Genomic DNA, 16766 nt, shown 5'->3' on the forward strand with positions numbered 1-16766 from the left:
ATATCCGGCCATGCAAGTTCAAGGTTTTTGGTGCAGTAGGGGAGACTGACCAATGGCCATCAAGGACAGTCTGAAGGTTTCAGGAACCATTACTCAGACATCAAATAATCACTAAGAATGATTCCCTTTTTTCTTTTTTTTCCACACTTCCACACTCCTCATCTCTGTTCTAATCCTTCCAAATGGCTCGAGTGAATCTCTGCCAGTTGGTAAAAAGAGAGAGAAAAAAAAGATGTGAGCAGAGGATTGAGTGTACATGTCACTATGAAAGCTGCTCTTTCCCCACTAAGGGAAGTCCATCCTCCAGTCACATGGGTTCAGCATGTCATAACCTCTTCATTCTTCAAATTGCTATTGTTGGATGTTGTGTTTTATTTGTTTCTTGCAAGCTTTCGAATTGAATAAGTTTGTCAGTAGGTCAGATTTATTTTCCTAGCAGTGCCAAGAGCTTTTTTCACACAGTGATGAGTTAAAGATTAACTTTGGCTAAGAGGAGCTCTTTAGTTCTACACACTTTGTTTATAGTGGTGGTGTGAGGTGGTAAAAAAAGATGGCTAGCGGCTTCGATAGTTCATTGGGACATATGGAAAATGGCCTGTCCCAGTGTGGAAAATGGAGCTATTCATGCACGGTCAATTTTACCAGCAGACAGAAATTCCACGATACCCCTGTTTGTGCAGCTGCGCACCCCGATTAAATTAGCCGTTGCGCACACCCCTCTTGTTCACGCCGTCTTTTAGCTTTCCTGGTTGATTTTTCCCCCCTCGTTCACCCTTAGCCAATGAGCGTTCCCACCAGATTCAGCAGGTGAGAGGGTGAAGGGGGAAACTTGCACCCTTTAAATCCACTTTAACAGGCATGGTAATCGGACGAGACCCAAGACCGTAACACCCCCAAGGAGACAGACTATGATTTGGTGTGATGGTGGGTAGCGAGTTTTATTCTCCAGGGACAAGGCAGTAGCAGCAGTGACGGCAGTGTGACAGGCCTTCGGGGAGGAAATCTGCAGGATTGGGGTTGTCAGCTGTTCCTGCAGAGCCAAACGTACAAGCTAAGATGTCTTCTGGGAGGGAATTACTGAAGGCTTTTCTTCTGTACCTGGATTTAACTCCTTCTTATTTTCTTTTTTCTTCTTCTTATTTCTATTACTTCTTTAAAGGGGGTGTCAATGTAAGTGCATTTGATTGGGAGTGCATTTGTGTACAGAGCACAAGGGAACTTGATCTGTTCGTCTTCTGATTCGGAGGTGAAGACAAGCGCCCGCAGGGGCCCCTGTCAGTGCATTCAGGTCTCTGACTTATATAAAAACACATGAAACAAACTTCCCCCACAAGAGCTCCCGGTCCCAAACACCTCCATCAAAAACAGGAGATTGCGTCCGCAACGTGATTCGTCCGCAACCGTGTCTTTTAGCGATGATGTGCCTCTACCTGGAAGAAGAAACAAAAAAAAAAAAAAGAATTGCAAAGATGATATGACTAATATTAAATTGCCTTTCTCACACCTACCATTTCACACGTCGATTCCCTTTCCGCTAGCTGTTGACAAATGTCGAGAGTGAGCAGAGATAAGTGTGCTGTTCTGTGACTAACCCTGCCTGTCCAACACTCAAGACTCTGCTCCTGAGAGAGACAGGAAGTGAATAAACCCGCACTGTTAGCATCAAATACTTCAGAACCTGGTGCAGCAAAATGAGAATCTTGTTCTCTACACATACCCATGGGAATGACTCCTCCCCTACCTTTATGTACTTTTTATTGTTGAATTTTTCTGCCTTTGGCAGGCATCTTAGCATTTCATGGGATTTTTTTTTATGCCTAGTGAGTTGTGTTGAGGGAAGTTTGTTTAGTCTGATTGCGATTGTGAAGTTCGATGTAGATGAAGCAGCTCTCTCTCGATACTGCCGCGACTGTCATCTCCGCAAGCTCTCGAAGAAGCCGTCAGTCATGTTGACACCGTGTTTTAATCATGGCTGTCCCACTTGCTGCGATGATGGAGAGCGCCAGGGTTCTCTTCCCTGGACAATTCAATTGCTCTAGCACTCGTGTCACATAGTGCCACTGTTTGAAAAAACCCTTAATGTTTCCACTTTCTTATTTCCGAAACATGTTTGAGGGAATAAAATGATTGCAAGAGATGTTTATTGCTGAACTGTTGACAGGTTTTACATCACTGAAGAGAGTAAAAGATGAAGAAAACCGCACGGAACCAACTAGTCTTGTGTATTGAACTTAATTAAATGAACATTAAATCACAGCTCGCGATGTGGAGCCAAGTTAGACAGGAAGTTTAATTAATGATTTCTTTGTTTAATTTATAAAAATCAAGATGATAGTTTTTATTTTAGTTTTAGTTTTAGTTTGACTAACACCCAGGATATGATTTTTTTTTTTTTCTTCTAAAAATAAATCGCTTGAATTAGTAAGTATGCTTGAAATAAATAGCTTTGCATGTGCCGTATTCACAGCCTAGGAATAAAGTATCATATTTCACCTCATGGTTCTTAAATACATTTCCACAATACATGATATACATAACAATATATAGGTGTGCTAACAAAAGGCTTGCAAAGTAATCATAGAACCTTTGTAAAAATGAGGAATGAGGATTTTTTTTTTATTTTTTTTATTTGTAAAAATTTTGCAATTTCAAAGTGCAGTAAAAAAAAAAAATCAGTTCAATTCATAATTCTTAAATTAAATATATGTAAAAATATTCTTAAATATATCACAATCATGATACCTCAGAAAAGATATTTCTAACAGTACAGACCTGATATTTCTTAAACATCAGTCCCATATTTGTGTCTTTTTATTTAAATTACATTTAGTTGGAAATTTATTTTATTTTATTGTGTTTTTTTTTTTTTTAGTATATCTATCAAATGTGACCTTTTACTCGACTTTAGAAGTTTGGCTATATTTCTAAAATGATGTTCTCTCGTCACAGTTTTAAAATAGATCAGCCATCTTCATCGAGCAGCAACGCAGATGCACATTCCTGGCTGTTTTCTGTCTCCAACATCCTGTTACAGTGAGGAAGATTTGTGTGAATACATCAACATCAGGTTAATCAGTGTGTAAGCACGGTGGCGATAAAGCAGATTAGCCTTTGCCCGCTAAGCTTCATCTGTACATGCAGATGCAGTGAGAGTGTCACACATCCATTTTCATTTTTGTTCTCTGTTATTTTCACTGTGTAAAGCGGTGTTCCTCACTCCTACTGCACACTTGAGTCAACTCATCAGTTAATCATCACACCTTGGATGTGCTGAAGTAGGTCAAGCTCTAACTTCTCCCTTTCTATAAATATTGACTGATACAGATGTTAAATAAATTGCTAGAAATAGGCTTTGCTCATTTTTTTTTTCTTATTACGATAATACGTTTATCCGATAATATTTCCCATCTAATAAGTTTATATATGTACTTATTTTATTATTTATTTATTTATTTATTTATTTATTTATTTATTTATTTATTTATTTATGATATTTTTTTTTTTAATCATATTTTATAGTATATATTTTAGCAACTTTTTTTTGTTTTTAAATTCTACATTTTTTTTAATATTTAAATTTATAAGTCATTATTTTCAGCAACATATTATCTGAGCAGAAGGTCTTTGTACTCAGTTCTCTGGCAAAATAGGAGCCTGTTCAGCTGTTTGATGCTCTGGGTGCAATCTCAAAGGCCCTGATCCTCCTTGCCTTTTAATTCATTTGTCGTGCTCCACAACAATCTGATTTCTCCCCTGATTGTGTCCTGTCCCTCTTTGATTGGTCGCCCTCGCCTTTTTAAATCGCGGAAACTATGGCAACGAGCATCTGAGGCGGGCATCGCCAGCGTATGCCTGTTTGAAACACAGCCCTGCGCTGCATCTTATTCCTCCCTGTTCATTTATTATTATCTTCAATATCCATGTAGATGAGCTGGAATATAAATGGGCTGCAGAAGCTCTGCTGAAGCAGATGTCGGCAGCACGCCGAGCTGCTCTAGGGTAATTGGGGGTCCAGGAGAGAGCTGGCACTGGCCAAAATTAGACTGGTGCTCCTGCCTGGACTCCAGGAGGTGGAAAACAGTGGGCTGCACCAGCAGGGGGCGCCACTACACATTTCCATTTAGCTATACTGCTGGTGCAGAAAAGGCAATTGTGCTGATGGAGGAAAGACATGAAAATGGTTCCAGATGGGTGACAGCATTGAGCTAGCAAGTCCAGGTGGTTAATCATGTATTTCAGGGGAGTTTGGCAGAAATCTGTAAAGACTCCTTGTTTATGAAGCTGCAGATCAGCAACTAGAATAATTGAATGATTTGAATTAGTTTAAGGGTATAAATAACACACTTTTGTACTTTTTGTTTCATGATTCTTGTTACCACATTTGACTAGAGACACTGTTACAAAGAAAAGAGCACGCTATGTTTTTTATTTTTTTTTCATTCGGAAGTATGCCACGTCATCATTTTGTAAGTCTGACCCGTCATTGTAAATAAAACTCTATGTGAGTTATGTAACAACGCAAGTCCTGTAGCTAGTCTCTGGTCCGACGAGCTGCCTTCAGCTAAATATTTTACATAAATGCATGTGATTTGATAAACCACAACAGAGCTGAAGAAACCATAATGGTTCATGTTTAAAAAGCTAGAGTCGATGACTACAGCCATTTTTTCTGCGCTACGGTCATTTTTTAAGTGCTTTTTCGATCCGCGTGCATAATCCGCTGACTCCACATCCGTACCACAGTCCACCAGTTGATGTATTTCATTCCAGATGCTTGGCTTTCTTCCCTTCCTTTCCTGATTTGTGGTCTGCAAGGATACCAATAACATGCTAGTTTTCACTAATAATACTGCGCTACTATATTTCATTCGGGGTATTCAAAAGGCCAAGTCCATTTTCTTGTCTGATTGCTCACTTTTGAGCAAAGTTTGACTTTTTCCATTGGTTTTGGGGGATTTAAAAGGGATACGCCAACCTGCGTTCCTTATTCCTTCGTCCTTTCGTGTCATTAGCTAATTGCGTACAGGTGTTTTCCTCTCTCCGAGCACACTGTTCTTCTCAGTTTAATAGAAGATACAAAAGAAAACGCATAAAGAAAGTGCAAAGGGAGAAGGCGAAGGAAAAAAAGAAGTGTAGAAGTGAAGTAAAAAAAAAATAAAAAATGGATGAAGTGGCTGAATGTGCTGTGTGAAGCAAATTATCGCCCCACGTAGATTCATCACTTCTCCCTGCTGGATTATGGAAGGGCCTTTCTAATGAAGTTCGCCCCGTCAAAATGAAGGGACTAATTCTGATTTAGCTGAGGTAATGAACTTCCCCTCTCCTGGTGCGAGGGGCACCGTGGGGCGGGCGAGGAAGACGAGCCTCAGCAGCATCAGGAGGGAGAGAGAGAGAGAGAAAAGAGAGAGAGAGAGAGAAAGAGACACAGCATGACATGGAGAGGTAGAGCGATAGAGAGAGAACGTCTCAGTGAACGTCTCAGAAAGATGAAGTAAAGGAAAAAAAAAAAAACATTATGCAAAATGGCGGTCTGCTATCTGCTGAAATGTATTAAATTTCCAGAGCGGAGGCCTGTGTTATATAAAATTATGCTAATGCCTGGCGGCCCACTGTGACTGGTGGCTTGCTGCTCGCGGGCATGCGTGCCTGGCCGCAACATGGTGCGCGCTCAGTGGGACTTGCCTTTTCTATTAAAGCCCTACCTCCAGACACCTGATGATGAATTTGCTTCTGCCAAATGTTCCTTGCTTCTTTTTTTTTTTTTTTTTCACGGCTGGGGTAGGGAGGGTAAAAGAAACCAGACTCTATTTCAACAGCTAGGGATGTAATGTGCAGTTCTGCTCTGTCTATAGTGTGTGTAGTGTTTTATTACAGAGGGTGCGTCCCTCTGCAAGTAGGATCCTAGAGTCGATTAAGGTGAGTGTTGATAATTATAAAAGGCTGGCTAATTTTTGAGTGCTCGATGCCGCAAACCAAGCTAAGAGGCTCTACTTAGTCTCTTTTGCTCACCGAGTCTTCTTTTTTCTTTGATTGAGATCAGGGACTCATGGATTTGAGCTGTTGCTGTGTTGCATGTACGTATAATTAACTCGAAGCGTCACCCAGATACAGAGATCTCCCTTCATCCCCTCTTCTTTTCCCTTCCCTCCCCTTTTCTTTTTATTAGCCTACCGGGTTTTGTGTCTATCTCCACAATAGACAGAGTGCATGTACTTGACATTTCTTACAAGAGCGAGCAGTTTGCTTCAGAAATGGCCACCAAAACAGCCATCAAGTGCAGCGTGTATGTCTGTGTGTGTTTGTGTTGCGCCTTTGCACAATCCATCAGGGCAGTTTTCACTGTTTACCTCCCAGTGGACATATGTTGGTGTGTTCACTGTCGGCTCCCACCTATCATTAGATAACCAGTCTGCTGCTTTTTGTCCCTGTGTGTGCTCCTCTCGCCAACACAAGTAATTTTCCCTCCATTAATTGGACAGACAAGCCCCAGAGTGTTCACTATTTTTTTTTTTTCATTTGAAATTGTGGTAAATCAACACTAGAGAAATAAAGATGGCTTTGCCCCCTTCCTCTTGAGCACCTCGGCGTGTCTCTATAGGTCGGCCGTGTACCCGTGATTTCCCTCATGAACCATCTCCACATTTAGCAGCATGCTAATCGGGGTGCAACATGCTGCGTGTTCCCATTGATGCCCCATTATTTGGCTGACAAGACCTCTCTTGATAGACACAAAATGTACACATTTGCCCCTCGTTGTTTTTCGTCTTTCTCCGTTATTTCAAGTGTTTTTCCTTCACTGGCTCACAGAGATTTAATAAACTGAACCATATGTTCTTTTCAGCATTAAGTCAGTCGTCAGTAGTTATATTTATCGTTTATATTTTAGGTCATTGGGAATTCTCTTTATGAATTTCTGATTGACAGAACGTTCCCTTTCAAAGGGAATCTGATGCACTGTATCATATACACAGTGTGAGGGCTAGTAAATTCAATATGGATGACGTTTACATATCTAAAGCTACAGGATAGAAATACTGCGTTCACACATATAACAATTGTATCTGCTTTATGTATCTGTTTTATGTTGCTGTACTATGAAGTAATCGGTAGACGTTCCTACTTTTGGTTGCTATAGTAACGTTCATTAGTGGGTGGAGCGACTAATATTCCACTTTACAGCAAATCAGTTTTAAAATGGAACACTGAGACTAAGAATTGGTATTTGTATGTAATAAAATTCAGCAGCGTTTCTCTGCATCATATAAGATGAAGGAGAAGCAGCGTGTCTCTTTACCGCGGATCACGTTCACTCTACTGTGTTCACTCACAATTGTAGTCTCTGCACCGAGTCACTCCGTATTTGCATAAAAGTGTCTCAAGTTTGTAACATCACTGGACCCGCCTACATCTGGTCACCAATGGTAGCTGTCACTCATGTTGCCAGGAAGTCGGCAGCTCTCGTTGACAATGAACGATCTCCTGTGGCTTTATTGCAGTGAGTTGCTGTAGGTGTGAACAGAGCAAGCTGTTCAAAATATGACGTATAAGTGTTATAACAGCAATGACTTCAAGAGTGTTATAACAGTGAGGACTTCAAGAGTGTTATAACAGTGATGACTTCAAGAGTGTTATAACAGCAGTTACTTCATGAGTGTTATAACAGTGAGGACTTCAAGAGTGTTATAACAGTAATGACTTCAAGAGTGTTATACAGTAACAGCAATGAATTCAAGAGTGTTATAACAGTGATGACTTCATGAGTGTTATAACAGCGATGAATTCAAGAGTGTTATAACAGCGATGACTTCAAGAGTGTTATAACAGCGATGAATTCAAGAGTGTAATAACAGCGATGACTTCATGAGTGTTATAACAGCAATGAATTCAAGAGTGTTATAACAGTAATGACTTAATGAGTGTTATAACAGCGATGACTTCATGAGTGTTATAACAGCGATGAATCCAAGAGTGTTATAACAGCGATGAATTCAAGAGTGTTATAACAGCGATGACTTCATGAGTGTTATAACAGCGATGACTTCATGAGTGTTATAACAGCGATGAAGTCAAGAGTGTTATAACAGCAATGAATTCAAGAGTGTTATAACAGCGATGAATCCAAGAGTGTTATAACAGCGATGAATTCAAGAGTGTTAAAACAGCGATGACTTCATGAGTGTTATAACAGCGATGACTTCATGAGTGTTATAACAGCGATGACTTCATGAGTGTTATAACAGCGATGAAGTCAAGAGTGTTATAACAGCAATGAATTCAAGAGTGGTATAACAGCGATGACTTCATGAGTGTTATAACAGCGATGAATTCAAGAGTGTAATAACAGCAGTGACTTCATGAGTGTTATAACAGCGATGACTTCATGAGTGTTATAACAGCAGTGACTTCATGAGTGTTATAACAGCGACAACTTCATGAGTGTTATAACAGCACTGACTTCATAAATGTTATAACAAAACTGACTTCATGAGAGTTAGTTAAGTAATGACTTCATGACTGTTATAGCAACACTGACTTTATGAGTATTATAACAGTAATGACTTCATGACCTCTTGACTTAATGACAGCGTTTAATTTAGCATTCATAAAAGGACTAACAGTGACATAGGCCGCTATGCCATCACACATTAGCATCTTACAAAAATAAAAAGAAAAGTCAGTGTCAAGCCACTATGCTGTTATGATGATGATATTTGTGTTACGATGTCATAACCTGGCTTTGGTAGACCTAAGCTTGCAAAAAATTTGCTTGAACAAAAATAGCGATAAGGTCATTTCGGTACAGCTCAAGGTGTTTATAACAGGGATATATCATGGATATGTCTTATGCTCCTAACAGCTACCCAAGCTGCTGAAATTCACAAACTCCACCAAGTTACTGGAAGTCTGTTAGTAAAGATATGACATCTGAGCTAAACAGCACAGCCGTCCACACGCACCTTCAGGAGACACAACATTACTAATCAGCTTCAGCATCCCAGTCTGTGCACTCGCCGGCAAAATGTCATACAGTACCCACCATTTCCTAGTGATCCAGAACTCCAGACAGAGCGTCTAATGAAATGACTCTGGAGCCTGGGTGTTTATATGACCTTATATGGTAGTGGAAGCTAATGAAGAAAACGAAGGCCAGTCGAGCAACGATTCGTCTTTAGGGAGACGCTCGTTTAAGGATCCTCCTGCTTTGTCGAATCGATACATTTTGGAAATATGCAGCATGTTCCCATGTGAGCGGCTACACACCCTGGAGATTATCCTCTTCTTCCTTTTCTATACACATGCACACAAACACACAGCCTCTCCTAGGGAGGAGGAGTCGATTTGTTTGCATCCCTTATTCCCTGAGCTTTAATCACGCAGATTTCAGGCCCATTATGCTTTAATAGATAGCTCTCACTATGAGAGGCGAGAAACAGACCCACCTACTGCTTCCAGGTCTGCGTCTAACTATAAAGGCCTTCTGAGACTGTTTTTAATCAGCGCAAACGTAGAGGGAGTTTCACATATAAAAGTTAAACAGCAGTGGTGTGGCTTCGTGCACAGGCCCACAGCGCACTACCCACGTGACCCAAGCAGAGTTTCAGCATTTTTATTTATTTATTATTATTTTCTAGGCTTTGTACATTACCAATGGGATTTCCCATCGATAATTATGTGTATTTTTGTAGAGTACATACTGTTCCTACAATTTATAGGGTACTTTATTCCTTTGGCATTTTTTCACTGCATGGGCAAAACAAGAAGAGGCTCAAATGGGGACCAAGGAAACGTTGGGATTTCCTTCTAAAGTTGATATTTCTATTTATTGTATACACGGTTTTAGACTTGCTAGCGACTCTATCATTGGGATTCACTATTGAGAATTAGACGTTTATAACGCAGTGTACTGTAGTCATGTTAAAACTCTGACTATTCCAATGCATGCTTAAAATTAAAATAATAACTAACCAGAAGCAATCAAACATGACACATGACAAAAAAATAAAAGAAATAATAAAAGATTTAATGTGTAAAGAAATTTATTGTTTTTTACAGGGATGCCAGAACAGTTCTTTAAAAATGTAAATCACTAAAATCTATTTACTTTTATTATTATTATTATTATTATTATTATTATTATTATTATTATTATTATTATTATTACTATTATTATTATTAATTTATTTTTTATTTTATTTCATTTTATTTTTTTAACAATTCCAACAGGGTTTTGTAATGTTTTTATAATCACATCCAAAATGCTTGATTTTGTGGAGATTTTTTTTTTTTATTATTATTTTTTTTTTTTTTAAATGTAACTTGCATTTTTTTTGTTTGTTTGTTACTAAAAAACGTTGAATTTCTGTTTTTGCATGTTTGCATGGACAGAACCAAGCAGGAACCATTTCATGTCATTTCTGTAAAATTTTAGTTCTCACATCACTGGGCTATCATCATCATCATCATCATCATCATCATCATCATCATCATCATCATCATCAATAATCAGCTACATATATAAAGGTTTCTGTCTCATTGGTATTTTTCCACTGCATGTTCAAAACAGGAACCAGCGTTGTTTCATTATTGATTTTTTCCACCTTTAATGCTAACAGTACTAGTGCATTGGACAAAAGCCTTTTCCGGAAAACAGGTTTTTGCAGAAACGTGTTGCAAACCTCAGCAGGTCCCTTTAAGAGCAAGACGTTCCCCAGCCCCTTGTGGCAGCTGTAAATCTATGTATCAGATTCTTCTGCATCAATGCCAAGCACTAACACTGAGCTGTATCTCAGCAGAATTGATAGCAGGCTGTTTTGAAACCAGAGAGCAGAGCAAACGAGGGCATTTTGCTAAACCAGGACTTTAAATAAGCTCCGTCTTTGTCTTAAAAGTGCGTTATAAAATGAACTTTTCCCCCGCTCTACAGCTTCCTGTTAGCAACTGCGTGCACGCGTTCAGCAATTCAGAAATTCAGAACGCAAAATAAACGCAGATCGACTCGATCCTCCGTCTCCGTGTGTGTCCTTTTCAACTCGGAGATTAAGAGGAAAAAGGTGCATCCTGTATATTTAATATTGGCAGGATTCTTTTATTTCTTTACTTCCCACTCCCTCCACATGGGAGAGAGATTAGGCGCCAGCGTCGGAGCGAGCTGCTGAATGCATAAAGCATGAGGGCACGAGCGTCAGACCCTGTGGATATGCAGATGAGTTTTCAGCTTTCTCTGGTGTCAGCGGTGCTAGGCTGCAGACGCACTGGCACTGTCTCGTTCTCAAAACTGCGTTAACACAGAACAGGCGGTGTGTCAGGAAGTACGGACGAGACGAGCGAGCTATGAGAGCGTGCATAGAGGGAAGGAATTAAAGTTTGACCCAAAGAAACAGAAACGATTCTCTGGAACGTAGGAGTGGTTTTATAGACAAAAAAAAAAAAAAAAAAAAAAAAAAAACCTGCACTTGCCAGGAAGCAGAAAGTTATTAGATTGGAATGGATCTAAAGAGACACCATGATGATATGATCAGTTGAATTGTAGGCCTTTAGAGAGACATCCCCTTGTTGCTTTGGCTCTGAGTAAACCACACTGACATTTAGGAGTAGAAATTAGGGTTTGGAAAATCAAAAAAAAATTTTAAACAAAGGTCTATGAGACCTACCTTTTAATAACATAAGTTAATAATCAAAGAAAGCTGTTTTCTTGGAAAATGCAAGAAGCAATAAAGCAGAAGAGAAATCTCATCTCTCTGTCTTCTGTCTCTCAGTAGAGCATGAAATATATACGCTTTTGGGTTGTGTGTCTCACTCTCTCGCTCTCTCTCTCTCTCCAAGCCACAAAGAAACTCTTTTTTTTTTGGGGGGGGGGGGGGGGAGGAAATAAGTTCTCAGAGTTTACAAGATTTCTCTTTTCTTTCTTACTTAATTGTGTGGAACCCGGTTCGTGAGAGAAGCATTGACCACAAAATTGGGTTCTCATGTAGCAGAAAAACACGCTACGCTAAAGAAATCTAGAGCAAGATGGCTGTTCGGTACTGTATCACTTACCTACTCTCACTTCCTACCACAAACACACACACACACACACACACACACACACACACACACACACACACAAAAAAGATGATAGTGAACGTTAAAAGAAAAGGTCCGTAATAATGAAATCATTTAATAAATGAATATCAAATATCACTAAGTAGAAAGGTTGATATTCAGATGATTTGTATTGATGTAATGATTGAAATGATTCTGGTTACTGATTATAGATGATTTATTACGTTACTGGAAAAAACAGATTTTAAACTCGTGTGTAAATAATTGAACAGACGTACAGCGATTTGCCTTAGCAACATTCCCATACGTTTACATGAAGCTCCGCCCTCAGGATCTATACGTTTTCATACTGTAGAATGTTTATAAAGTGACAAACAGGAGGATCATCCAATCACAAACAAGAGTAACGGAGTTCCTCAGCCACTTGGATTAAGTCCATGTTCTGCATATTTTCCTGGTTATTTTTTTGTGATCCCTGCAGCAAAAACTGTTTAATTTTTCTCCAGCTGTTTTTTTTATATTTTATAAAATATAAAAAAAATTGTATATTTTGCAAACAATGAAATGATCAAATTTTTGAAATCTTCTTTTAAACTCCTAGCGCTGACGACACGTATGTACCAACTCTCTCTCTCTCTCTCTCTCTCTCTCTCTCTCTCTCTCTCTCTCTCTCTCTCTCGCTATGAGAGGTTCAACACACGTGAACGGAATAAGGATTCGGCTGAACGCGTGTTGTGGTGATGTCACACGACACGTCTCGGTCCTTTTTTTGCAGTCATTTTTAGAAAAATCTCGCTGACTTTGCACGATTTTGCAGTCAAGTGCAAAATAGTGACATCCTGGACAGACTGGTATGAAAAAAAATAATTAAAAATGCCTATAAATTTCTAACATGGAAAAGTCCGGATGGGGAAACATGGAGGTTCGCATCAGTACACTGTATTTAGCTATGGATATATAAATGATAGGGCAGTAAACGTTGTTTTATTAGTAACACCATTTAATTGACAACTAAATAATGATGAAAAATGATTGAATCATTGAAATAGCCATCAAAAATGAAGACACCTTTTTTACAACTAATACTACTAATAATAATAACTTTATATTTGTAGACTACATGCTGTCATTTTTTTTTTTAAAGTGTATCCCTGTGAATGATTTGTGAACTCCCTGTGAGTGTATCCCTGTGAATGATCACAGAAATATCTCTATTTTTTTATTCTCAGAGTATTGGCTCATAATTATTTAACATTATCTCTCCGAGTCCAACGAACACCGAACAATCATCCATGGCTGCTCCTCCAACAAAACTCTTCCTGAAAGTTGAGTCCCACTGAGTACAAAATGGCTGAACAGAAAGTTGTTTTTTTTTAAAACGAACGGCTGCTGGTGGTTTGGCTGTGTCGGTTTGAAGTTTCTACTCTGGGATGGAAGTGAGCTCAGAGCTCTAGCGGAGATGACAGTATCTCTCTCTCATAAGCGTCTCGGGCAGTCTGCTTTTAATACTCTTGTGTTCGAGACACAGCAAGACATGCTGCCAGATGAGTTTTTTTCTTTTTTTCTTTCAATTTTCCATTGTGTGACCCACTGGTGCTTTGTTACTTGTGGACTTTTAAAAAGAAAATGAAGTTTTTCTTTCTTTTCTTTTCTTTTTTTTTCAGAGGTTGTTGAAGTTAGTAGGAATTTAACTACTTGGAATGGTCAATTTTAAAAGCATCCTAATGTTAAAATAATTGTATAGCCGAGGTCAGAATTGTGTTCAAAATTGACTTTCTCTCTTTTTAAAGGTCTCTTTGGTAATTGGTTTGGGACGTTTGATGTGTCTGTGTGTGTCCTTGAGAGTGTGTGTGTATGTGTGTGTGTGTGTAGTTTGGTTCAGGTGTCTCTGGTAACAGAATCATTCATGCTAAACACCCATCTGTCCCAGGCACTTCTTTGGGTGTTGGGCTGCTTAGGTCACTCGTCTTGCCAGCGCTGTATCACGGTCCGTCCTGCTAAACGGTCCTCTGGGTGCTATGGTGGGCCGCAGCTGGTTCCTGAGGGTGTCCGGGCTTGATTTGGCCCCATATGGCGAGCGCCGGACCGTGGAGAGTGAAAGAGTGGATGAGTCATGGATGGTTACATTTACCTTATCTCTTTGATTGTAAAGGCAACTCAAAATTCTTTTTCTTTTTCCTTTTTTTTTTTTTTTTTGTGTTCCGAAGGCATCCAAACGTCGGCTAAAGTCAACGATCAGAACTTTAGCGTTACGAATCACTTTAAATTGAAGCAGAATGCATTGCAGTGAGAATTAATGCCATTTAGACACAATCAGTCTCCATGTTCGCCTTTCCACAGGGAGCCATATATCTATTTTTATAACATACATAAAGGATTTTGTCCTGATGTGATGAATGGTAGCACTAACAGATAGCAGCATATTCACTTAAAGCCACCAAAAAGATATTAAGAGAAGATCAGGTGAAGGATGTCAGATTTTGAACAGCATCAATTTTTAAAAATGGATTTCTTCATTTTTAATTTTTGTTTTTCTATCATGAATAAAAACTAGGCGGCATCTCATGGATTTAAGCTCAGAATATCTCTGCATGTGTTCTCATATTTATTTTCTAATTGTCTTAGATTATAGCACTTTTTTTTTCATTTTCTGTCTTGAAAGTACAGCATCTCAACCTTAAACTCCACCAACTCCCGAACGACATCCTAGATGACGGATCTCCACGATACTGTTTATTTTATTTATTAAAAAAAAAGTTCTAGTTATTGAAAATAAAAAAATAGAATTAAATAAATAAAAATAAATAAATAAGTTTATAAATAAATATATTATATTATAATAAAATAAATAAATAAATATATATATATATATATATATATATATATATATATATATATATATATATATATATATATATATAAACTAAAGTTTGAGCTTAGAATTTGATGCATGCCCGTTCCAATACTTTTGCTGATGACTGGTACAGTTATGAAGGCAGCATGAAATCTTTAATGAACAGTAATTTAAGTAAATCATGCAGCTTTTTAAATAAAAAAAATAGCAAACTATCAGGGATGGTGTAAAACCTGCTTTTTATTCCATACATCATTTTATGTATGCTAGTGATTGAAAAAAAAAAGTTTCTAAAGCAGACAGGACCCCTGCCGGCTGTCCAATTTGTGCTTAATGGGAACTGATGGCGCATTGTATTACATCTTCTTAAACTCGGGAAATCAAAAGCATGTGCTCGTATCACTACTTTAATCACTGCTAAACACAAGAAGGGCAAATTGGCAGCAGTCGGAATCGGAGCTTCTCGTTCGGCAAAACAGGAAAATTAATTTGATCGGTGGTTAAATATACTCAGAAAACGTTCCACGAAGTACGTATACGTACTGTAAATAGTGTGTTTATGCCTTGTGTTCATTTGAATTCATTCATTTTAATGTTGCCCCATAAAGCCTTTATAAATCATATCTTTTAATATAAATAATCCTCTTATAATCCCAAGTGTCACTGTAATGCTTTATGCTGCTCTGCTCATCCTTTATAACAAACAATATGTGGATAACTATAAAGAATGATTTGAGGGTGGTTTAGAGATTAACATGTTTGTCTCACACCTCTGGGGTTGGTAGCTTGAATCCTGTCTCCTTCCTGTGTGTGTGTTAGAGTTTGCATGTTCTCCCAGTGTTCCGAGTGTTTCCTCTGGGATTTTTTTCCTTCAGCCCAGAGACACACAGGCTGATTGGTGACTCTACATTGTCTGTAGTCTGTGAGTGTGTCTGTGATTGTGTCCTGTGATGAGTTGACAAACTCGGCACTTGTGTCCTCAGTCCCCTGGGATAGACTACAGGTTCCCTGTGACCCTGTGTAGGATAAGTGCTACAGAAAATGGATTGATGGATGGATTGATTGATATATGGATGGATAGATTGGTGGACGAACGGTTGGATGGATGGATTGTTGGATTGAAATATGGATGGATTGATGGATGGATTGATGGATGGATTGATATATGGATGGATGGATTGATGGATGGATTGATATATGGATGGACGGATGGATGGATTGATGGATGGATTGATATATGGATGGATGGATGGATGGATGGATGGATGGATGGATGGATTGATAGATGGATGGATGGATGGATGGATTGATATATGGATGGACGGATGGATGGATTGATGGATGGATTGATATATGGATGGATAGATGGATGGTTGGATGGATGGATGGATGGATGGATGGATGGATTGAGTGATAGATGGATGGAAGGAATGATGGATGGATTGATATATGGATGGATGGAGGGATGGATGTATGGATGGATGGATTGAAAGATGGATGGATGGATGGATGGATGGAGGGATGCATTGATTGATAGATGGATGGAAGGAATGATGGATGGATTGATATATGGATGGATGGAGGGATGGATTGTTGGATGGATGGATGGATTGATAGATGGATGGATGGATTGATTGATATATGGATGGATGGATTGATGGATGGATGGATGGATGGATGGATGGATGGATGTTTGGATTTATATATGGATGGATGGATGGATGTTTGGATGAATTATAAATTCATTTGTTGAAAATGTTTAAACTATTAAAGAATATTTTCTGGAATTCACACACTGTAGAATTACTCTACATTGCTACATTACATCTCACATGTTCTTATAAATTTACCCTGCAAGAAAAATCTATGT

The 16766-nt window shown here is 38.7% G+C and overlaps 1 protein-coding gene across 8 annotated transcripts in view; it reads left to right on the forward strand.

The window, feature by feature from the left end:
• The window catches only part of LOC132848959 (zinc finger protein 521), a 137473-nt gene that overhangs the window by 89075 nt on the left and 31632 nt on the right, over nucleotides 1-16766 (forward strand). The window lies entirely within an intron of this gene.

This window comes from Tachysurus vachellii, chromosome 7, assembly GCF_030014155.1.
Source record: "Tachysurus vachellii isolate PV-2020 chromosome 7, HZAU_Pvac_v1, whole genome shotgun sequence".
NCBI lineage: Eukaryota > Metazoa > Chordata > Actinopteri > Siluriformes > Bagridae > Tachysurus > Tachysurus vachellii.